Source organism: Microcaecilia unicolor, chromosome 4 (assembly GCF_901765095.1).
Source record: "Microcaecilia unicolor chromosome 4, aMicUni1.1, whole genome shotgun sequence".
In the NCBI taxonomy this organism is placed as follows: domain Eukaryota; kingdom Metazoa; phylum Chordata; class Amphibia; order Gymnophiona; family Siphonopidae; genus Microcaecilia; species Microcaecilia unicolor.
The window spans coordinates 267,028,069-267,051,118 of record NC_044034.1 but is presented as its reverse complement, the minus strand read 5'-3'; the positions used below and the strand labels follow the sequence as shown (position 1 = coordinate 267,051,118).

The 23,050-nt window shown below is 42.9% G+C and overlaps 1 long non-coding RNA gene across 1 annotated transcript; it reads left to right on the top strand.

Moving 5' to 3' along the window:
* Positions 1-1,217: 1,217 nt before the first annotated feature.
* On the top strand, positions 1,218-10,766 carry LOC115468088. The gene is made up of 3 exons (XR_003941820.1): positions 1,218-1,230; positions 4,159-4,161; positions 10,683-10,766. It is a non-coding gene; the product is annotated as an uncharacterized LOC115468088 (long non-coding RNA).
* The last annotated feature ends 12,284 nt before the right edge of the window (positions 10,767-23,050 follow it).

Genomic DNA, 23,050 nt, shown 5'->3' with positions numbered 1-23,050 from the left:
GGCACCCTCACCCTCACAAACCAAGAGGGTGGAGCTCTTCCCCCTCTCAGAGGAGGGTGGTACTAGGTTACTATCGCCCACCTGTGCACTCTGGCTCAGGGGCTCCTATTATAAAACTTTAGTAGATAGGAATGATAATAAGCACACTTAGGCACATGGTACTGTATAGAATCTTTTATAAATACCCTCATAGGCGAAGGATTCATGTGTGCTTTTCACTCTGGGTATTTTACTGAACGTTCAACGTGTGCTTACATTCATCTTTTGAGCATTATCTGAAGATATTTACACCTGCTAACTTGTGCAGATATTTTTCTGAGTTAAAATATATGCATATGTTTCAAAATGCAAAAGTGTACACATGGTTCCAAAACCAGACCCCCCTCAGTCTCCCATCACCCTACAGTAGATTAAATTGTGTGCAGATTGTCCCTCTGCATTTTCTTTTCCCCATATATAGGGCAGACAATTTATAAAAAGCCTATTTCCACAGGAAATGCCCTCTCTACAGAACTGCCATACTACTCAGTTTCAAAAGGGAGATTTTAGGCCAGTCCTGGATTTTTACATTCCCATCCTGGTGCTTCATCAGTCTGCAGCACTAATTTCAGTGAGTAGAATCAGGGGCTAGAAATGTCACAGTGCTTTGTGATTCACGTTGAACACCAGAGCTGGCCACAATCTCCCTACAGAAACTGGGTAACTTGGCAACACTGTATATGCACATTTAACGAAAACCTTGTAAACTGTGCATATCTGCTTCAGGAAAAATCCACTAAAGCAAAAAGAAAAACATTTAAGCTCGAGAAGTAAAGCATGCATAGGATCTTTTTCTTTCTAAATCACTGTAAGCTAGAAATGGAAGGGAATGATGAAAAGCCTGCACTGCGGGCAAGTTTCTGGCTGCAGAAAGTGCTTATCTTGCATGGTCATGTGCGGCCATTCATTTCCTAGGAGGCTACTGCAATGTAAAAGCACTTCACCCCCCCCTCCCAAAAAAAAAAAAAAACCTGTCCTCTGCCAAGGGGATAAACTCTGAGGTTCGTTTTGTGAGTTTACATTCATGGATTATGTAAGAAAACAATTCACCCCAGTGTAATGCAGTCTGATGATGAGGTACATTTTAAATTTTTAACTAAAAATGTATGTGTATATATGTGTGTGTTTGTCTCTCTCTCTCTCTCTCTATATATATATATATAATTAAATATATATAGAGGGAAGGCATTGGTGTCAGTTGCAAGTAGCATGTGGGAATTGCTGCCGGAGACCCTATGAAGAGCCAGATAACTGTTAATATAATTGCAGGGGGACGCTGGACCTGTGTGCTGGGGGGGGGGGGGGGGGGGGGGGGGGGTCAGCAGCAGGAGAGGAGAGAAATGGGTGTCTGTATGTCAGGGGTAACAGGTTTAATAGCAGAAGGGAAAGGATGCAGCAGGAGAGGAGAAAGGTAAGTACCTGTATGGAGGGGAGCGAATCCCACATGCTACTTGCAACTGACACCAGTGTCTTCCCTCTACTACATTATGGCAAGGTGAAATAGGATAGGAAAGGGAGAGAAAACAATGCTGGACAACAGACAGGAGTTAAAAATTTTGATCGTGATTTAAAAATGTAATTGTAATTGTTCTACTACTTATCATTTCTAGTGTACTAAGGGGTCCTTTTACTAAGGTGCACTGAAAAATGGCCTGCGGTAGTGTAGACACGTGTTTTGGGCATGCACAGAATTATTTTTCAGTGCACCTACAAAAAATGCCTTTTTAAAATTTTTGCTGAAAATGGACTTGCGGCAAAATGAAAATTGCCGCACATCCATTTTGGGTCTGAGACCTTACCACATTATCCTATGACTCAGGAGCTTAGCCGAGATTGGGTGGCAAAGCCGGTGGTGGGAGGCAGGGCTGGTGGTTGGGAGATGGGGAAAATGCTGGGCAGACTTATACGGTCTGTGCCAGAGCTGGTGGAGGCGGGGCTGGTGGTTGGGAGGTGGGGATAGTGCTGGGCAGACTTGTATGGTCTGTGCCCTGAAGAGGACTGGTACAAATCAAGGTAGGGTATACACAAAAAGTAGCACATATGAGTTTATCTTGTTGGGCAGACTGGATGGACCGTGCAGGTCTTTTTCTGCCGTCATCTACTATGTTACTATGACTCTGGGAATTAGAGATTACATCTTGTTAAAATAGTGTAACTGTTTCACGAAGAGACATGAAATAGCCTCCCAGTGGAGGTGCTGGGGACAAGAATAGATGATTCTTGCTTTTAGGAAAATAAGAGGTGACATTGGAGATCAAGTAGGGGTTTGCTTATTGCACCAAGATGAGAGAACGCATGGGCTTGAGGGCCTTATGGTTTTTGCTATCAAATTCTGTGTTTCTGTGCGTGGAAGACAAACCCAGATACCCTTTTTATGTAGAGGTTTACAGTTCCAAGTGGAAAGGAAACAGCTGTAAAAACAATTTCAAGAACAATGCTTTTTCTTGGCAATTGCACCTTTTAGTCTATCAGTACATTTTGCTATTTTGCACCTCACACATTTCCTTAAAACCCATACTCAACTGGGGATGCCGTAGCGGCATGGATTTTTAAGGTTACATCAGGGGCAATGCCCAAGAAAGAGACCTTCATAGTCCTGAAATCTGTATCTTGTGGACATTCATTATCTTTCTACATTTATGTTGGCAAGTCAGCTGCAGTATCGTTTTTCTTTTATCTAATTTTGTTTTTGTTTTTGATGAACTCTTATACTGCCTTTTTTTTTTAAAGGTAAATAGTGATAGTACTTTGTTATGGTGCATTGGAGAAAGCAGTATAAGGAGCCTGATGAAATGCAGGATCAGAACTTTCTTATTCCCGATTGTGTGATAAATGTTGACTTTGATAAACAGCAGAGTTTTTCTTTCAGATACTCAATTCCTGAGGATTAGAAATTGCTGTGGGGGAAGCATTATTTCTAGAAATGAGTTATACTAATAGGGGTTAAATTCCTTACTTGACTTTTGATTCTGCACTGAAATTAACTTGCTGTCACATGTACTTATGAAACTGAGCAAAAGGCTTGTTCATCAGATTTGAGCTAAATGCTGGTGGGAGCTGCTTGTCACTCCAGAGTAACCTAATGGATAAAATTAGGCTACCAGCTAAGTGTGTTTTTAACATTTATAGTTATTTACTTATGGATGCGCCAGCTTACAAAAGCCACTTACATGAATATCATCAATTTACCAGGGTATAGGAGCTGTAAAATTGTCTACAGTTTAGAAATGTATGTAGGATTCCACAGAGTGCATAATTTTAGTTATGTTGGTGTGTAAAATAGGTTTTACACATTGGGAAAAGGTTCTAATAAAATCGCACTGGAGTATATAAGCATTAAAAAAAAACGAACAGGTGTGCTGTGTGCCTGATTTTCTGCAGCCTATGTGTAGGTGTTTCCAGGAGCATAGTCAAGACAACCGCTGGTCAAGACTAGGTTGTCACCTAGGGCAGCAGCTTCTGGGGAGCAGCAGAGAACAGCGGAAGTCAACACAAAACAATAGATTCTGATATGCAATGCATACTTTTACTTGCAGCAAGTCTGGTGAATTTTCAGCTTAATGCTGAAGGCAACTGATGGTGCAAATGCTATAATAGCAAATACATCCAAGATAAGTACCACTGTGTGGGCTTCAATATTTGGATTCACTTCAATTATTCCGTATCTATAGAAGGTATTTGTCATATTTCTGTGAAAGAATCCGAGTTGAGTTGTTTTATGACTTATGATTAAATGGAGCCTCCTACAATTCTGAAGGCTTGGTCCTTGCAAATAGGAGTGACTTTGGTATTCACTAAGGTCTTTTTTCTCCATTTATGTGATATGGTTAGTTTATATGGGCTTTAAATGACATCCCTGGATACAGAATATAAGAGTAGAAAATTAAGCTTATTGATTGGAATTTTCAAATAGCCCATTTTTCTGGTTAAATGACTTTTGCAAACTTCCCTCATTATTTGTGTGCAACACACACAAAAGCATGATACCATAGAAGGAGAAGGGGTGCGTAAAGTTGAAGGTTACCTAGTACCCTTGCACCAGTCCTGGGTGCAGAGTTGTGATGTCCTTGTGTATTATATAAAATACACGTGTAGATGCACGAATGTATACCTTCAGAGTAGGTGTCAACTTGTGTGAGAGCATTTGTGCACTGCTGGGGCTATGTTATCTTTGTAAAATAGGTGCCTCTTCCCAAAATTGACTTAAAGTGCCCTGTTGTAGAATTAGCCCCATAAGGATAGCATAGATCACATTTTCAAATCTACGTGTACTATTTTCCATAGGAATAGTATTTGCTGTAAAGGCATGCGAAAAACAAAATCGACAGATAGTTTAACCTCTGGACAGCTTTCAAAGTACATGTGAACCAAAGAGCGCAATTAAAAAGCACTTGTGGACTTCGTAGCCATTCAGGCACTAGAAACATTGCCCCCATGATAGCAGTGGTTTATTTTCTATCAGTAGCTGAATGCAAATTGGTAAGGCAGTAGTTCCCAAACCTGACCTACTGGTGACGCAGCCAGTCTGGTGGTCAGGATATCCACAATGAATATGTATGAGAGATTTGTATACCTTGTAAAGCCGGTATGGGAGGTGTGCAAGGCTCTTCTGCAGTGTGCTAGCTGATGATGAAAAGATGAATCTGAAACTGTGGGAAGGGAAATGGTTTTATTATTGCAGCCTTTAATTGGTTGTAAATGCTCACCGGAAAGAAGGAAAAGCATTGGAAGATAAACAGTAGCTAACAATGCTTTAGTGCATTGGATTAGATGTCTGTCTAACTGAACACTTGGCAAGATTTTTTTATTAACCAAGCAGTTACCTGTTGTTCTGTCGGGCTTCTAGCTCAGAGGATTCCAGGCTGGAATCTCATACTATAAGTCTTCATTTGCATTTGTTAATTCAGTCCCGCCATTGCAGCAATTGCAGTTGGCTGAGGACCAGGCACTAGGATTCCTTCCAGAACATTTGTGATCATGAACCTTAAATCCAGTCACTAGGTGTCACCATTGTGTAATGACTGATCTTCCCTCTCCCAAGCAAGACTGTGAACACTGCTTCCGCAGAATTCCCTCACCCAGCTGATCTGAGGAAGGAAGATTCGAGTTGCAAATTGAACCCAGGAAACTATGTTCAGGCACTGATCTTTTGGGCTAGCCTGCACAATGTGATTTTAATTAACAATAATTGTGCTTGCATTTATAGTATGGAACTGTTTATCAGCTAACTGCATGACTTTTTTTATTAGTTAACTAGTAAAAAAAAGCCCGTTTCTCACACAAATGAAACGGGCACTAGCAAGGTTACCATGTAATGGCGATTATGTTTTTAAGGGAACCGTTAGGAGGCGAGTTGTGGTGTGAGTTCTGCGCTTGCCCGCTTCCCGCCACCCTGCTGGTTACGATGGAGTTTGACCGGCGCAGGAGTCAGGATGTCAATGGCCAGTTGTGACGCGAGTTCCTGCCTCGCAGCCATTCTGAGTTTGACACGGCGCTCATTAACGTGTACGGCGTACAGGCTCAGAGTTCCAGGTCCCCTTCTCTCCTCCCCTCTGAGTTCCAGGCCCCCCTCTCCTCCTAGTTCCATGCCCCCTCCCTCCCTCCCCTCCGAGTTCCAGGCCCCCTGTCCTCTGAGTTCCAGGCCCCCCGCCTCCCTCCCTCTCTCTCTCTCTCCCTCTCCTCCGAGTGGCAGCCCAACCTGCGCTGCCCGCCCTCTTCTCCCAGTCCTCCGCTTGCCCCTCGCCTTCCTGTGTGCCGCCCAGAATTGAAAAGTTCTTACCTCTGGGTCCGGCGGCAGCAGTGAAAGGCAAGCAGGCTTGGCGCTTCAACCTGCCTTCCCTTCTCAACTCTGCCTCTGGTCTTGCCCTTGCAGAAACAGGAAATGAGGGCAGCACCAGAGGCAGAGCTGAGAGAGAAGGGAAGGCAGGCTGAAGCGCCGAGCCTGCTCACCTTTCACTGCTGCACATCAGTCTGAAATTGGTGTGCAAATTTAGTGCATAAATGCAGTGCCATTGAAATCACATTACTAAGGCCCCGATGCTCAGAAGCAAATGCGAGTGCTAGAGGCCATTCACGCCTGACTAGCGCCCACATTTGCTAGTCCTGAATGTTAAAGAGCTCTAGCACAGAAACAATGAGCATTCCAAAGTCTAGAGCAAATAACATGAAAATCACATTTAAATTAGGTCATCTGGGATACAATTGGATGCTCAAAGAAGAGTGTCCTTAACAAAGGTGCCCTTACTGCTCAGAGCTGGCATTAGGGTTGCTGAAGAGAGGCTTCCTTGCAAAGGAGCTGAGATGCAAGCGAGGAAATCGGACGGAGGGATGGAGGAACTAAAAAAAAAAACATGCAGCATGCTCACACGTGGGAATTCAGTTGCTACTTTCAGGTGAGCAGAAGCGGCACCTCTCTAATTTAGAGTACATTATTTTTACTGCGTGTTGTAATATTGTGCACTCACTTTGGGACCCCGGATCACAAGTGAAAAACCAAGTCTTGGTCTCAGGGGAAGTAAGTTTTCAGTCTTCCCTGTGATACATTTTGACAGTAGTCCCTATAAAGGGAAGAATTCGTAAGTGCAAATATCACAAAAGCACTGGCCAGGTACTACTACTACAATTAATCATTTCTATAGCGCTGCTAGATCTATGCATTCGCAGTGTTGTACACATTATGTGCAGGTACTTTCTCTGTCCCTAGAGGTCTCATAGTCTAAGTTTTTGTACCTGGGGCAATGGAAGGCTAAGTGATTTGCGCAATGTCACAAGGAGCTGCAGTGGGAATTGAACCCAGGTTGCTAGGGTCAAAGCCTGCTGCACTGATCAGGTCACTCTTTCTGCTGGCTGGGAGCCGCTGCCTTCTTCCTCCTGCTTTCCTCCTTCTCCTCTGTCGCTCTGGGCATGTACTCAAGAGCTGTGCTTGATTCACAACTCTTGAGCGCAGATGCCAGGCACCATCCTCCTGCCAGACTCTAATGCTCAACGCTATTTGCATCTCATTAGCGTTGAGCATTACGGAGTTGTTCTGCGCTTTTTCTAGTGCTGTTTCTCCAGTGCTGTTCAGTACAGTGCTGGAGTTTTGAGTATCCGCATCTAATTTGCTTCAAAAACAGATCAGAATAACTGTTAATTGAATTTACTGGAAGGTGGAATAAACTATTGCCTTTGAGGACGAGTTCACACAGTTCCTCAATCTTGAGAACAAAAAAAAGTAGACAAGTTAAGAATAGGACAGATGTTAATAGAAGGATCAAGAATAATATGAGAGGAAGTAGGTCACACATTGTATGTACTTGGCACATTAGGTCTTCTTATACTGATAAGATCAGGAGTGCTATTTTTTCTTGGTTATTTTTGTAGTACTTAGGACAATGTAGGTCATTAACCAGTTGAAGGAAAGAAAAAAGAAATGATTCCTAGTTTTAGTTTAGTTTATACGAGGGAAATTTGGATCACAGTCCATTGTATATTTTTTCACATGGCATACGTGGCTTCGTGATTCTCAGGACCTCATAGAAATGGACACACACACACACAACTTTGTAGTCAGCTTTGTTTCTTCACAGGCTTGGCTTAGTCCTTTAAGTAGAAGCTCTTTTTCTCTCTCACAATATAATCCCAGTCAGTACTGTTTATGGGGCTGGCTGCTAACCAGGCTCTAACATTGTGGCAACAAATGCTGTCTCAGGTCCCTTCTGGGCACACACCAAACTTATACACTTTAGGAATACTCTGCAAGAATCCCAAAAAGAATCGGGATTTTGTGCCGCTTGCTCTTAGGGGTAAACAGTGGCTTTCCCCAGGTCTGCCTTAATGACAGTGATTTAGGGAAGGGAAGGAGGATAGAATTTGATATACAGCCTTTCTATGGTTACAATCAAAGTGGTTTACATATTATATAAAGGTACTTATTTTGTACCTGGGGCAACAGATGGTTAAGTGCAATAGTGTGCTGGAGCTGGCTCGCAAGAGCTGGTTGTTCCGTTTTGCGTAATTTTAGTGAGCTAGTTGTTCCCCAGCACACACAGGAACATTCGGCTGGGCTGGGTGGCTAACTGGGCAGACAAAAGTCTCCTAAAGCCACCACTTGAAGTCTCAGCAGCCATTTTGAAGAAGCGGCGTAGCAGCAGCCAGCAGAAAAGAGTGCATGGGAGTGCAAGTGGATGAACGGAACCATATGGATGCAATGTGTAAGGGGGCAGGTAGATGGATGGATGAGAGTCATGTGGATACAGGGGGGCAGGTGGATGGAAGGAGTCGTGGGTGCAGGGTGCATGGGGGCAGGTGGATGGATGGAGTCATGTGGATGCCACTCATTGGCCAGGTTGTTCATGAAGTCTTTACAGTGGCATCACAAACTTGGTTGGTATCAGTGTCCGCTTTCATCTTCGGTGAAGAGCAACCTTCTTGGGTAGCAGGCACACCGCATTCTCTTCATTGGGTATCCTTTTCAATTCCCTTTGCAAGATCATTCTCATGACAGATACCCATCTCTTACATCTATAGATGCAAGGCACATGGGGCTAGGTGCATCAACCAAACGTTAAAAAATCGTAAAAGTGCTTAACGAATTTGAAACAACGAAGAATGCACAAAAAAAACAGCTCAGAAATGTTCGGTGCGGTATTGAAAAGTACAATGTATCAAGCGTTCGTAATCCCCTTCGTTAATTTGCCCCTTAAGCATGCGCAGAGCAGCCACAAACGTATTAAACCTACGTAGGTTGCTTACGTCAGACTGGGGCATGCGAGGGGGGGATCGCGACCTGCAAGCCTTTTAGCTGTCTGATCTAGCAGAAGAGTGTAGTTGAAGATAACTCTAAAAAGAACGACCCTCGTAAATCCCCTTTTGTAACAAAAGACCTCTTTGCAGCTTGTTTACAGTACTGGGAAAATTGGCTTCAGGGGATAGCAGAGAGTGTTAATTTTCAAAGCTGTGGGAGAAGGGGAGAGACAGGATTTTTAAGCTGCAGGGAGAAGCAGTATGTTTTGTTTTGTAATGATGCAGGAGAAAGCGGAGAGCCACGTGTTTGTATCTCACTTTTCTTTTTAAACATGCTGGCTTGGATTTTTATGGTGCAGGGGGCAGCGGGGAGATGATAGCTCAGGCCTTAACGACAGGTCTGAGCGCACGTAAAATTTCTGATGGTAAATGATTCGTTGCAATCGTCGGTATGGTTAGTGCATTCCGAATTGTCCACATTTCAATGGTAGTTTCTCCTTTGCATTCCGTTTTCGTTAGCTGCTTGCTTCGTAGGAAAATGGCCTTTAATGCATGCAACGGTTAGGAATTTCCTTCGTTAAAGGGTTGTTAGAGGGTCGTTAAGGTTTAGTGCATCTAGCCCATGGTCTCTAAAAGAAAGCTGTATGCATATCAACAGATTAGAATTCAGAGTGATGGCCCATGCTCTCACAACAGTTTGAGAATTGGTTGCTAAACAAATCCATTGTTATTTACAGGGACAACCAAGTAACATTGCTTTTCATCTCCCATTCACGCTATGCTTCATGCAGCTTGTCTACCAGGAGAATTCAACCGGTTAGCAGACACACTAATTTGAAAGCTGGAACCCTATGAATGGTCCTTGGATTCCAGTTTAGTGGACTGCATCTTCAATCTTCGGGGTTTTCCAGTCCTGGATCTATTTGCAATTCAGGAAAGCAGAAAATAGCTTGTCTTCAGTTCTCTATGTTCATTTTCTCAACCAATAGTACATGATGCATTTCCAATTTCATGGAACAAAGTTCTTTATGTATTTCCATCTTTTCCCCAAATCTCCAAAGTAGTTCAAAATAATTTATAGTTTATTAGCACTTTCTATACCGCTTAATGTCTCACAAGGAAAAGTCCATGTCATTCTAATTGCACCTTGCTGGCTGAGAGAGATCAGGTACTCCCACCTCCTCTCCCTGATGTTCTACCAACCCTTTCTTCTAGGAAATCATCCTAGACTGTTAACCCAGCAGGGCAGTCAATTTCTCCTTTCCAGTACTGAATCCCTTTCTCTGTTGGCCTGGATATTGAAAGGCAAATAGTCCAAACTTTACCAGTTTCCAAAGAAATTCAGGACATTATTCTTGCTTTGTCGAAACCATCCACCAGAAAATCCTATCAGCATAAGTGGGTCATATTTGCATACTGGAGTGCTACCAACTCTTGCAATCCCATTTCTTCTTCGTCTTTCTGTCATATTTTCATCACCTTCCCAGATGGGCCTCAAAACTACCTCAGTAAAGTTACATCTAGCAACCATATTTATTTGTTACATTTGTATCCCACATTTTCCCACCTATTTGCAGGCTCAATGTGGCTTACATAGTACCTTAAAGGCATTCGCCAAGTCTGGTAGAGAAACAAATACATGGTGATGTTGTGGTCGATTAAGGTTCAGGCACAATGGGGATCGAAGAGAGGAGAGGTTATATAGTGTCCATTACCAGCTTTGGATTTGCTGTGTTGCAGAGTGTAGGCATTTATGTTGGGTCGGTAGGGTATGCCTTTTTGAACAGGTTGGTTTTTAGTGATTTCCTGAAGTTTACATGGTCGTATGTTGTTTTCACAGCTTTTGGCAGTGAGTTCTATAGTTGTGTGTTTATATAGGAGAAGCTGGATGCATAGGTTGCTTTGTATTTGTATGGCAGATGCAAGCACCCCAGATGCCGATGCAGTCTGCTGCATGATGCCAGCCAGCAGCTCAGGAAGCAAGGCCCAGATGCGCTCATTGACAGTCTATGGAGCTGCTGGGTTCAAGGTGAGACGCTGCCGGCAACATGAGTCGAGGGGTCAAGGCCGATGCTTCTTGGCCTTCACCCGAAGCCAGTCACTAAGGCACCTCGGTGCCGATAAGGATGACATCAAACCCTCACATCGTCTCAGTATTGAGTCTGATGCAGGTTGGTCCTGTGGGCCCTGCATAGCAGGCGTCGCCAGGGCAGGTGGATATTGGCGTACCATGGTCATATTGACAGTAAGCTTTTTCTACACATTTTCTTGTCTCCTGTTTCATAAGTAATCCAATGAACATTAAGCTGCCGTTGAGAGAACCACTTCCACCTTGGGACATAAATTTTGTTTTAGACAATGTCATGGAGAGACCTTTTGAACCACTGGAAAGGTATCCATCAAGTATCTAACAAGGAAGACTGTCTTTCTCATCACGATCATCTCAGCCAGGAGGATCAGTGTGATTCAAGTATTGGAGCATTAAACCACCTGTGCTTAGTTTTTTCCTTAATAGGATTTTCTTAGGGGAAGGGAAATGGGACTTGATATACGGCCTTTCTGAGGTTTTTGCAACTACATTCAAAGTGGTTTACATATATTCAGGTACTTATTTTGTACCAGGGGCAATGGATGGTTATGTGACTTGCCCAGAGTCACAAGGAGCTGCAGTGGGAATCGAACTTAGCACCAACCTACAGTTTCTTCCAAAAATTGCGTCTGGTTTCTACATTCACCCAATTTTTCCTATGTTTTTCCCTAAACCTCCCTTCACTGCACCTGAAGAAAAATTTTATATGCTTGATTGTAGAAGAGCATTGTTCTATTATCTCTACACTGTTCTTTACATACAACATGAACAATCCAGAAACACTTGCATCCTAATGTACCTTTTCTAACTGGGTCTCTGACAGTATCTTTTTTTTTTTTTTTTTTCTCTTTGGTACCAGTAGGTAGAATTGGGTCTCACAATCTTAGATTGGCAGCAGCAACAATTCTCCATACAGTTAATCTTGTGGAAATCTGCAGGGCTGCCATATGGCCATATGTCCCTCAGTGCACCCCTTTACTCAGCACTACTGTGCAGGTTTATCATTGTCCTCTGTAACCTTGTTTGCTTAAAAAAAAAAAGAGCAGTAAAGGAAACCCAACTACCCGTCCTTCACGTAGGTTGCCAGTACACATAACTTGTAACTCTAGGTGGCTCTTATTTTTTCATTCAGCATTCAGTGTGCCTGCATCTCCCCTGCTTGTTTCCGAAGAAAGCAAAGTTGTTTACCTGTAATGGGACTTATCCATAGAAGACAGGGGAATATAGCCATATTTAACCACCCACTTACCCCTCTACAAAACTTCTTTTTGGTTTGCTATGATATAGACTGAACAAGGTTGTAGTTTCTGCCAATGCGGGAACCACCATACGTGTTCATGACAGCCGAAAGCAAAGAGTTTAATGCTTCCCTGAGCTAAAGGAGAGACTTGCACTCTGGGTTTGTCCAGGGGACCTCATTAATCAGTGTGGCTGCATTTCCCTGTTGTCTACAGAGAATCCTCATTACAGGAAAGCAATGCCTTATTGAGAGGAGAGTTAGGTAGGGTCATTGGGAGCTGCCGCTGGGCCCTGCAATAAAGAATATTGGTCTACTCTGTATCAAAGGTGGCTGGGAGGTCTAAAAGGTTAAGGATGGTTCATGTAAAATTGTTAATGGAAATATGAAAATGATTAAGGAGGTAGAGAAAGAAAGATATGATGGAACTAGAGAATCTAAAGCCAGGTTAGGAAGGATCAATGGCATCAGATGAAAGAAGAAAGCTCAGAGTTTGCTGATAGACAACCTGTTCTAGCATTTTTGAGAGGAAAAGTGTTAAGAAAATGGATGATGGTTTCAAATAACCTTTGTGGTCAAGAGAAGTGGTTTTTTTTTTTCCGAACTAGGGCATACCTTAATATATTTGAAAATATTTGTGACGATTGCCAGATAGAAGAGCTGAGGAAGGATAGAATAAAGAGGGAAAAGTATTTGTTAGTAGACTAGAGATGGGATCATTAGGAGAGGTATCAAAGCTGGAAGCTAGAAATGGTGCAGTGAGGAATTACATAGAAAGTGCCCTGTACAGAGAGAGAGAACCAGTTGGTATCAACATATTTTCCACTGTGTATGTAGAAGAAAATTTGTTCTACATCATATTTGTTTTACTTCTGACATACTATAAGCCAGAATTTAACTTTATCACCCACATAGTTGCTAAATGTGCCAAAACAGCTAAACTGTGTGGGAGATGCAGATGGCACGAAGGTTTGATTCTTGTTTTGTATGAATAGGAATTTTTGTATTTAAAAAAAAATAATCAACCACAATAGTGAGATGTTTGTTTTTAATGTTGTTTTATAGGTATGTTGATGCTGTTTCTGTGGTTTTATGCCTAGGATAGGTGCCAGTTAAAAATGTCTAGGCATGATGTTTTCATGCTGGCTGTGTATTAGGTCTGCTGATTTGCTGTCCTTTGAAATCTCTGCTTCTTGGTTCTCTGATACTAGTAAGACCATAAATTCAAATTGGTTGCTCAATATTGTTACCTAAAGGCTATAGATGTGATTGGGGTGAAAGCATGAGTAAGAAGCTTGCAAGTTGGTTTGTTCACACATGGGCCCTTTTATTAAGCCGAGTAAGCATCTACGCGTGCCCAACGTGTGCCAAAATGGAGTCACCGCCCGACTACCGTGTGGTTTTGTGGTAATTTCATTTTTGGTGTTTCCGAAAAATATTTTTTATTTTTGGGCGCGCATAATGGACGCGCACCAAGTGGCAGTTGGTGCACATAGGTTGTTACCGCTAGGTCAATGGCTGGCAGTAAGGTCTCAGACACAAAATGGGCGTGCGGCAATTTTCATTTTGCTGCAAGTCCATTTTCGGCAAAAATTTAAAAAAGGCTAAAAAATGGATCGGTATATGAACTACTAGTAACAAGACATTGAAACCGTTGTAATACTGTACCACAGATTCCAGACTTAACGTATGTAACAGAATCTCGTGATCCACCAAATCAAATGCACTTGAAAGGTCAAATTGAACCAATATAGCACACTTACCTTAGCTCAACAAAGTCTTTCCCAAAGCTATAATTGAACCCACAGCAATTTCAGTACTATATTGTTTATGAAATCCAGATTGAGGATAATGTAAGATATTAAATCTATCCAGATACATCTGAAGTTGCGGAATAGGTCAACCGTACATTAATTTCATAATAAGGAGATTTGAGATAATAAGTCTATAATTGCTAACCTCCAACATGTTGCCATTAACATTTTTAGAAACTGAAGTTAAAACTATTTTACTCTTATCAGAAGGGAACGTGCCCTATTGGAATTGTTTTTTTTTTTTCCAATCAGCAAATGAAGGTATAATAGTGAAACTTGCCGCATCAAATATGCAAGACAAACATCCAAACAACATGAAGATTTAGCATATTTCTGTAATGCCTTTTTGATATCATCTGTTCTAATTTCATCACATTTCAGCCATATCCTATTTGCCAGTATAGCATCAATTTATAGATCTAGATCTATAATAAAATTGAATTATGTTGATAACTGTACCCTTATATTCTCCACTTTACTTTTAAAATACCAAGCTAATTTAGTAGCAGTTGGTACTTGCATCCCACTAGGCTTAATTAAATCTTCAGGCATAACAAAAGAATCTACCAAAGAAAACAATTTTTTAATATCCACTTTATCACTTCTCACTGTTTGAATAAAACTCCCTCTTTTTAACAGATATTTTCCTTTTATAATTACTAACACCAATTAAATGTACTTTTTTCCTCTGTAGAAAGTTTCCTCCATAATCTTTCCATTTTCTGCACTCCCTTAAAAAAAAAAAGCAATTCCTGATCAAACCATTTATTAGATTGTCTGACTACTTTAACCTTCTGAGTTGAAGGAGCAATGTCATCCAAAATGTCTCTTATTGCATTCCAATTAGAAATCAGCTGTTCAGAAGAATTTGCAAACTGTATAACATCGTCATCCACTTCTTGCCATAATTTAACAGATTCAGTTTTATCCCTCAAGTACCTAACTTGTTTACCCTTCGTCTGCTCAACCAGTTTATCTTTCCATGACAATTCAAAAGCCATTAGGAAATGATCAGACCAAGGTACTTGCTCATATGAATTAATTACCACTGTACAAGCATTATCCAAATGATTAGACAGTGCAATCAAATCTAATTGATGACCTTTCTCACGGAGCTTTGGCCAAACAAAACTAGCAAGATCTAAAAATTCTATAACATCCCTGGCCTTTGGATTCAGATTGTCATCAAGATGTAAGTTAATATCCCTAATTAATAATACATGATCATTTCTTACTAATTGTTTTGCTGTACACTCCATAGAAAGTGTCCCTACATTCAGACCATTTTGGGAGGGGGAGGAGGGGATGGATAGTGAAATAAAATACAATTGAGTGAACCCACAAAAAAAGTCATCTCTGATTTCACATGATACAATTTCTAGGGAGGGAGAGCTAATGGACTCCCAACAGATTAGCAGTAAAAAATTATTTATATAAAATTGCCAGCCTACCTGGGAGGACATAAATCCCTCAATCTAGGATCCTCCCTCATAGTCAGCCAGGCTTCAGTTAGAAAAAATAAACCTAAGTGATTATCAGTAATAATATCTTTAATAATATCTATCTTATTTACCACAGATCTAGCATTCACATAGGCACAAAGAATAGGTGTAAATATTTTATGCAATATAAATATGCTCGATAGCAGATCGACTAGTTAAACAAAACCAAAAACACCAGATCTGCAGTCAGAAAAAGATTAGTCCCTTAACGCACTCTATAGCAGTGGAAAAAGCCTCAAAGTCCTTCTAAATCTTGAATTGATTTAAAAAGATATGACGGGTCAAATGACCCGTCATATCTTTTTAAATCAATTCAAGATTTAGAAGGACTTTGAGGCTTTTTCCACTGCTATAGAGTGCGTTAAGGGACTAATCTTTTTCTGACTGCAGATCTGGTGTTTTTGGTTTTGTAAATATTTTATGGCCATCCTTGAATCTTGGAATCCGCACAAGCTGCCTTTCCCTAATCCTCATCTGTCCAAAAGGTTCTGTCAACCTTGGGCTTCGTTCTGTGTGTAATTTTTCAATCTATTTCATGCTCCATTCTCTCAGAACAGTCCACCAAATTCATTCTATTGACAGAAAGGGGTCGTAAACGTTTATATAAAGAAGCTGAGATAATAGCATGCCAAAACTGAAAATTAATGTTTGCCAATGAACCCTCCCAACCGTAAAATAATAAACCCCCCTATATATATATATATATATATATATATATATATATATATATATATATACACATATATATATATATATATAGCCACCTCATGACTAATTGCTGTTAACTTAAAAAATAAAATAAACAGATCCTAGACTCCCAAACACCACTTATCAAAGTCAAAAAATTATCCTGCGCATGTCTCTGTGCAAAGGAGAGTGCCTTTGGCTGCACACTGGGTGATGGTGTGTCTCTGTGTGCTGTGATTTTAATTTCCAGCATGTCTCATGTCACTTGTGGGTGGAGCCGACCTCCCCCACCCAATGTTGACTGAACGTGCACTGATGTTAGATGACCACTGAGAAGCAGAGCTGAGTAGCAAAATAGGTAACAGCAGCAGCGATAGCAGCACATGCAAGAATAGCAAAAGCTGTGCGCTGCAATTTAATTTCCAGGACTTGGCAAATATGGAGCCTAAATGTTGGTGCTATGCCACAGAATTCCCTCATATCCTCACTAAAAATTGTTACAGTGCTTTATCGCTATCTGGATACTACCGGGGTGGAGTGTGGGTGTTACACCCAACTATACGAATAGCCAGTGATATTCAGATGCTATAAGTTATCCTAAATTAAACTGCTTAGCTGTACAGATAGCCTCTGAATGTAGCTTGTTGCTCGTATGTGTATTCAATGCCATTAACTATACATATAGCTGTGCTAAATATATATTAAACACCGTGGTTGAAAATAAAAAAAAAACCCAAAACACAAAACTTGCCACAGGGTTTAAATACTGACCTGTATATCTATCTTTATAAATAGGTATAGATATAAATGGGTTAAATTCCTGAAGGGATAATATCCAATTATAGTTACTATACGAGGAGTCTTCTGAAAAGAATTTCAAATTAATACGGTTGAGTGCTCTAACAGATAACACTTCTCCCACTCTAATGCAACAGCTGCTACCAAATCAAGGTGTAAAATTAAAATCATTCTGTGTGACAACCAGGGGGAGGAAAATGGAGCAGTTCTTGGACTGTGCAATTCAGAAAGAAAAAGACCTTGCATGATTTATACGAATAGAAAAGGAAATTTAAAGGAGTGTTATTTGGACTGACATGCAACCAAGCCGATTCCAATATGAGACAAAGTCCAGTAGTGCTTTTCTCCCTAGTTTTCAATTCTTTCTTTCCTGTGGACATTTTTCCCTCATGTTTTTACTCACTGAAATTGTCTTTGGGAGTTGTAATCAATCAGGTCAATATTTAAACTTTGAAGTCGGTGAGGTATTTATGTATGGATCTTCAGTGCCACAACCCAGATAACGAGAGGCACTGAATATCTGGGTACAGTGGTGTGCTGCTACAATTTGGATAGCATGTATTCAAACTGCTGTCAGGACTGTAATTTTCAGTCCTAAATAGCGGTCTGAATATTGCTGCTTTCCATATTACTGCCAGCTCCCACACCACACTGGCACTACCTGGATACTGCTGAGCTGCTGATATTCAGTGACACTACCCAGATAGTACCAAGGTGGTCTGTGAGGATATTCAGTGGCACTACCTGGTTAGTGCTTTAGCCTTTTATGACTGAAACTTGGAAGTCCACAGTTTATGCAAAAAGACATAGGATGAGTATTCCCAGGTTTCTTTCTGTTTTAGAAGTGACCTTGATGATTTGGGGCAGCAAAGGTGTGATGTTATCATGGATTTCACATTTGTGATATCTGTGGAAAGTGTAGCAGTGTGGCAGATAGACCTTCCTTTGCTTATACAGTACCTTTCTGATTTTAAGATGGAACTTATACTGTAGAGGCTGACCAAATTTTGGTTCTGGATTCAGCACTGAAACCGGCTCAAAATCTGGGTTCAGGTTTTGGGCGAAAATGCCAGTACATTTTGGCTGAAATTGAAACTCTCTCCCCTCCTCCCTGTGATCACTCTCTGCCCCCATCTCACCTGACCCATCCGTAGGGCCTACCTTAATAAGCCCTGGCTTCGCTTCCATGAGGGCAGGAACAACCTCAACTCATTCATGCCCAGTACCTCTGCTCAATAGAAATGATTGCCAAGAATTTCCATGGAAGTCTCGTAAGACTACTGCGGGAAGTCCTGTCAGCCATTTTGAGATTGGAGCCAGCACAGGCACAATATTCCTGCCCATACTGGTTCCAATCTCAAATGGCTGCCGGGACCTCCAGCACCAGTCTTGGAAGCCCTTTTGACTGGAAACGGGCATATGCAGGAGTAAGTGGGGAAGCTCCTTCGCCCATTACCCACAATGACAAGTTAGGCTCAGGATGGGAGCTGCTACCGGGGTGGGGACTCGGAAAGGGGCTGTTGCTTGGGGGGGCGGTTCAAGAGGGGGAGCTTTTTTGTCAGGGGGAAGGAGTGAAGGCTGTTGGGGGCAGTTTTTTTTTTGTTTGTTTCTGCCAAAATTTATTGGCCAGTTTTGGTCACAGATTCAGTTGTGGCAAGATCTGGGCTGTATTCTACTGTTTGCTACAGTAACAGCTGTGTGGCTGAGATTTGTTTTTGAGGTCCTTTTAATTGTGTGAGGATAAAATAACTTTGCAAGTTAGTAAAGGGGAAAACATTTGGGAAATCATAGATACACTCCAGGATTGGATAAAGAAAATGCTTTGCAAAGGCTGTAACTATAAAAGTAGCAGCCCCCCCCCCCCCCCCCAAATGACTGAAATTCCAGAGTGACTGGCAGCATTTGAAAAGCCAGGAACAATGTAACGCTCCTCAGGGCCAGCTCAAGGGATTGTGGTGCCCTGAGCCAAACATTGCTCCTGTATTGGTGTGCACCTTCCCCCCCTCCTCGCATCAGCTAGCCAGCCTGCCCACCTGCATAATCCTGACTCACCCCAGGGGTCCCAGGATTAGGATCAATCCGTACTTGCTCCGACATTGGTGGCTGCCTTCTTCAAAATGGTGCCCTCCTGATCTCTCCCCATAGCCAGCATCTGCACTTTCTTCCCATGTCCAGCTTATCCCCATTTACCTCTCCATATCCAACATTTTCCACATCTCTATGTTCTCATGGTGTCACGATTGTGGTCGTGACCCCTCTCAGGCTCACCTTATTTCCGGCGGTCAGCTTCTGAGCTGGCTTCTGTCTGTTCTTCCTGAGTTAGTTCTGTCTCTGTGTGCTGGCTGCTTCCAGCATGGCTCTGATTACTCCACTATACTGCACCTGTGTGTGTTAAGCTTCTCTGTGCTTCAGTATGCTTTCTGCCTGTGTTTTGGTTTGTGTTCCTCTTGTCCTCTGGTGGCCAGTCCTGGTGGCTGCATTGGATTGTCTGTGTGCTGTTTCCCGTTCCAGACTTCAGCCCAGTCCAGTCCGGATCTTCCGGCCTGCCAGACTTGCTTGTCTTGTTTGAGCCTGCACAGCACCCTTAGCTGCCTGGTGATTGCTGCAGCTGAATCTCATTTGCTGCTGGGCTTATTAGCCATTTGGACACTCTCTGCTTTGCCTTTGCATCGTCTAAGGTCCCTGGTATGTTGGGGTGCACTGTGCACTTCTGCCTAGTCCAGTTCTAGTCTGAGTTTCTTGCTTGAATTCTAGTTAGCTTGTGTGTAGCTTATTCTAGTTAGCTTGTGTGTAGCATAATTCTAGTTAATCTGTGTGTAGCTAGTTTTGGTTCTATTGCCTCTGGTCTGTATTCCTGGCTTGGGTTTCTTTCTTAGTGGCTGCTTGGCAGCTTTCAGTATTGCTCTGCTCCCTCCCTGCCTGTATTTCTAGCTGCTGGAGCTTCAGCCATAGTCCTGTCCTCTGCCTGTATTTCTAGCTGCTGGAGCTTCAGCCATAGTCCTGTCTGCCTGTATTTCTAGCTGCTGGAGCTTCAGCCATAGTCCTGTCCTCTGCCTGTATTTCTCAGCTGCTGGAGCTTCAGCCATAGTCCTGTCCTCTGCCTGTATTTCTCAGCTGCTGGAGCTTCAGCCATAGTCCTGTCCTCTGCCTGTATTTCTCAGCTGCTGGAGCTTCAGCCATAGTCCTTGCTTCTGCCTGTATTTCTCAGCTACTGGAGCTCCAGCCATAGCCCTGCTCCCAGCCTGTATTTCTAGCTGCTGGAGCATCAGCCATAGTCCTGTCCTCTGCTTGTATTTCTCAGCTACTGGAGCTCCAGCCATAGCCCTGCTCCCTGCCTGTATTTCTAGCTACTGGAGCTCCAGCCATAGCCCTGCACCCCTGTCTTGATTCTAACCCTGTCTGCTTCTACCTAGTGTGGTATTTGTTTGAGGGTCCTAGTCTAGTGTTCTGCCTAGCCTCCCTTGGGTATTCTAGATCCCATGGGTTTCCTGTTGGTATCCAGTTCCTGCCCTGTCCTGAAAGTCCTGCCAGCCGCCAGCACCTGGGGGCTCAACTCCCGGGGAACGGTGGTCGTGCAGGTGAAGTCTAGCTGTTTCTGCTCTGCCTGTTCCAGCTTGTTTGCCTCTGCTGCAACTCCAGCCCGGGGTTCCAGTCCTGTTTTGCCTTGTCTCTGGTTCGGAGGTGATTTTGCCTGCCACTGCCGCTTCATGGCAGTGGTCCAAGGGCTCACAACCCAGTGCTTCCGGGAGAAGCCGGACACACGGTGCCCAACATCTATCTATACAACCACCCCCCATCCAGCATCTGCCTTTCTGTACCTTTGATTCCCCTTCTCCCTCCATGTCCAAATATATCCCTTTGGTCTCCCTACATTCCTCCTATGCCAAACATCTCCTTCCTCCCCTCTGCCCCCAAAGTCCCTCCTCCTCTCTTCCCTTCCTCCCTTCCTTCCATCCCTGGGGTCCAGTATATGTCTCTCTCCCCTCCGGCCCTCCTTTCTCTTTACTCCGGGTGTTGAGCATTCTCCTTTTTTTCAACTCCCTCCCGTTCACGGTCCGGTAGCCCTTCCTCTCTCAAACTCCCCTCTTCTGTGGTCTGGCAACTCCCCATAGTCTGACAGCTCCCTTCTTTTTCAACCCCTACTCCCATGGTCTGGCAACTCCCATCTTTCTCTCAACCCTCCCTCCCTATGGTTTAGTAGCTCCCCCCTTCCCTTCCCCTACAGTTTGGCAGCTCCCCTCTCCCAACAACCCCTCCTTCTGCAGTCTGTCAGATCACTCTCTCTGAAACTTCCTTCTCCTGGTCTACCTTCAAACTTGTTTTTGTCTCTTCTAGAGACAGCCATCAGGGTTAATGATTCACAGAACACTTCCTGCACCGCTCTAGAAGCCTTCCTTTTACAACATCCTGCCCCCCTCTAGCATAACTTTCTGTTTACACAGGGACTAAATGCTGCAAAGGGAAGGCTTCTGGAGTGGTGCAGGCAGCATTCTGTGAATTGTTAATGCTGCTGGCTGCCTCTAGAAGTGAGAAAATAATGTTTACAGGGTGAGGGTGGGGGTTGAGTCAGGGGGTCAGACCGTTGAGGGGGGATGGTGTTTTAGAGAGGGGGATGCCTGACCTGGAAGAGTAGAGGGGAAGGGGAGAGAAGAGATGCTGAACATGTAGGGGATAGGAGGGAGATGCTGCCATTAGCCAGGAGCAGGGAATGGCCACTGTGAGGTTGACTTTCAGCTGTGTACCTGGCGGGGCAAAGTGAGGGTTATAATATGTGGTTTGAGTGATCATACTTGTTCTAGTTTTAACAGTTATCTTTTATGGTTTGATGTTTGAATGTAATTTTGTTTTATTGTGATTATATTTTGTTTCACTTAATGGTTGATAACACATTTGACTACCAGAGAGGAAAGGGGTTTTTGATTTATATTTTTGAAAAAATATTAACCAGTGACGTGCCCACTTAAAGAAAATCCGTGGAAGAATTTAATCCGTGGAAGAACAGATACTACATCTGATCTTTGAAAGGGAGGTGAGAAATCCAAATGTTTGTGCATATTACTGTCTGAATTGCGAACCACCCCTTCTCCTTATCCTCTGGTGCCTAATAGTGACGTTCCTCCTCCCACGAATACTACCTTAGCCACCCCAAGTATCAGAGTCCCTGATACTCGTCCTCCCCGATAGTTATATTCTTATAAACTATCAATATATGTCCCATAGCAGACCTGGTAACCAGCCTTCTCCACCACAATCCGTTCCTTCCCTTGAATCTCCACCACTGTCGCCTTTTAATTTAAGTAATCAAGTAATCCCTGAACCCCCAGAGTACCTTTTAGATCCACGAGAATTAAGATATCCCCATTGGGATCCAGCCCCTGAAGACAATCCCATTTGGGATCCCCTCACACGATATCAGATACTGTGCGAACCCTTACTTGAGAGTTGGACACTCGGTCCCAGTCGAGTAGTTACTCATACCCTAGCATTGTTTGGAGGAAGCTTGGGTTTACAAGTTGAACAGACTGAAGAGCTCCTAATAAGACCAGAAACTGGTGACGTAGTGGATTTTTGGTTAATCACGTACACCGTACTTGGCACAGACTGGATACCTTTCCTATTCATTAGAGAGGTTGGATTGGGACCTTTGGAAGTATACAGTCTTTTCGAAGTCCCCAATCCCACCGAACAAGGAGCTACTAGAATTTACCCCCCATACCCAAGTTACCCCTAATGATATATCAAGCATTGGTATACTTTGGAATACTAATCATAGTGCTTGCAGTACTTGCTAAGACCTTAGGGATAATTTTGTTACTCATTTTCATTAACCGCCAATTGCCTTTTGTACAGTCTAGGTCCAACACATAATTATGAAAACTACCAACATGAAGTGCCTAGCCCTCCTGTTGTGTGTGCTCACCATGCCCATGGTACAAGGAGCACAGAAACTAGAAAGTTTTCTGCAACAATTCATAACCACTTACGAAATAACATTACCCACTACTAAGGACACAACCACAATAACCCTTGATGTGTGTGCTTACACAATGTGCGGAGAACATCCTGTGCAGCAATATTTGTCAGCTTTTGAAATATACCTGTGTCCCTTTTCCAATTGCGGAAGTTGGGCGCAAGTATGGTGGTACACAGGTTCATGGGT